At 41.1% G+C, this 2,189-nt stretch overlaps 1 pseudogene; it reads left to right on the top strand.

The window, feature by feature from the left end:
• The window catches only part of LOC109377875 (akirin-1-like), a 14,125-nt pseudogene that overhangs the window by 8,740 nt on the left and 3,196 nt on the right, over positions 1-2,189 (top strand).

Genomic DNA, 2,189 nt, shown 5'->3' with positions numbered 1-2,189 from the left:
TTTCTTTCAAAACAGAAATAGAAAAGAAATCATTAGCCAAATTGACCACAGAAACCAATCTCCTTTAAGTTGTTGCACAGCTTGAATTGTTAATACTATATGAGGCTGGCTGATGCTTTCTTCGTAGGGTGCTGCTTTATTAAGTTTCTAGGATTCATAGCCTTTTCTTATTGGCCGTACTGAGCTATTTAAACAGGGAAATTTTGGATTGTTAGGCACTTGCATATAACATACCCTTAGAAGTCAAATTTCTTCATGTTTTCCCTCCCCCAGTGCCCTATATGGTTTTAAATTAACTCCTTGACTAGGCTTAGGTGATTTAAAAGTTTCACATCTGGCATGTGTAATTAGAATGGGACAAAGAGAAGATTTTCACAATATCTCTTTCTCCAGTAGTTTGTGTAAGAAAAGAGTCTTCCATTCAGCCATCACATTCATTCTGGTAGTAGGAAGGCAATAGCCATCTATAACTTTCTTATATGAATTGCTACTTAGAGACTTACTTCCATCTATAAGCTTTCTAGTTACATCATGATACCCTCCTAATTGAATCACATTTCCCTTGAACTTTTCATTATCAAGCTGAGGTATGAAAGTATACAATGCAGTAGTACCCAGAAATCTCAATGACGTTTCTTCATCACCCCTAGGCCACTGTATCCATCCCAATACAAATACTTCCAATCCCCCAATGGAGGCTGTGCCAAGAGAACCTGACCTTCCACTGACCAGCATCTCTTCTCATTTACCATGTACCATTTCAATGTGTTCTGGCTCTGAAGGGATTGTAGATTTTCCCTTTATGTAATCATCTTATTTAAAAATTCCTCAGGGCTAGAATAAATTGGGCTAATGTCTCACGGTCCTTTTACAGTTTTATCTGTTGGTGCACCAACCAGACTATGTAATCTTTCATAATGGCCCATTCAATTTTAGTAGTTACTTCGTCTATGTTCTTGTTTATCATCCCGTTTTTAAAATTCAAATAGCTCAATTGTTCTGAGGTTTCCCCATAAATTTTCCTGTTATTGTTTCCTTTCTCCTGAACAGTCCCAACCTTGACACCATCATCAGCCACATGTGGGGGAGCTGAGCAAGGAGACCCACAGTCACTTCCCTCAGGTCATCTCGTGATCCAACAATAAAGTTACGGAGGAGGCACAAGCAGCTGGAGCCCCGTTTATAGCATCATCCTTGACAGCAAATCTTGTACTTTGTTATAGTTAATAATATCTACCTCTTCCTTTCAAGCAGTCCTTGAATAAAACATGTGTATTCCAGTTTAGGAAGTTTGAGAATTTCAGGGCTGAGCAAAGGAAAAGATATGACCACAAGATGGCAGTAGAACATTAGTGTTAGTAGGGTGACTGCTAGGTTTGCACATGTTGGATGGAAGCCCCTTATAGCATGAGGCCATCCAGAAGGGGCCTCCACTCAGAAGGGGAAGAGGACAAGGGAACTGCTAGGGAGTCAGAGCAGGGCTTACATGTCTAGGTGATATTCTCAACAGTCTAATGTGGAGTCTCTGAATCGAGAGCTCCAAAGGGCTACCACAGCTTGAGGTCCCTATAGCTATGGGTTTATTTTTTAAAATCTTTGGTAACAGGGTTTTTCTTTTCTTTTAGATTTTTAATTGGGGAAGGGGAACAGTGGTAGGGAACTGGGGAAGGGGAATAGCGAAGTCATTGTCCCCCAATTCTAGCTGTGGAGGGCATAGCTAACTCAGTTCCAAGTTCAATCGGCATCCTGTCACCCTGCTCAAGGCACCATGCCCAACCCTAGATGCGGGTGGGCATAGCCCACCATCCCATGCGGGAGTCCAACCAGAAACCCCGCTTCCAAGAGCGCATGCTCTAACTACTGAACAATCTGGCAGCTGTTATTTTTGTACGGCCATCAGAATTTGGGGTCAGTTTTGCAAGGTGTACAAAGCAGGGAGGCATTAAATGACTAAATATGTGCTTATTCAGTCTCTATTAAAATCAATTGACTATGTGATTGGTACAGCTATTATGGAAATCAATATGGGGGTATCTCAAAAAACTGGAAATGGAACTACCATATGACCCAGCAATTCCACTCTTGGGTACCTATCCAGAGAAACCCAAGATGCTTATTTGAAAAAATATATGCACCCCTATCTTTATTGCAGCACTATTTACAATAGCCAAGAATTGGAAACAACCGAA

Source organism: Hipposideros armiger, unplaced genomic scaffold, assembly GCF_001890085.2.
Source record: "Hipposideros armiger isolate ML-2016 unplaced genomic scaffold, ASM189008v1 scaffold_1596, whole genome shotgun sequence".
Taxonomy (NCBI): Eukaryota; Metazoa; Chordata; class Mammalia; order Chiroptera; family Hipposideridae; genus Hipposideros; species Hipposideros armiger.
Note: the sequence above shows the minus strand (reverse complement) of the source record. Positions and strands in the feature narration are given on the sequence as shown.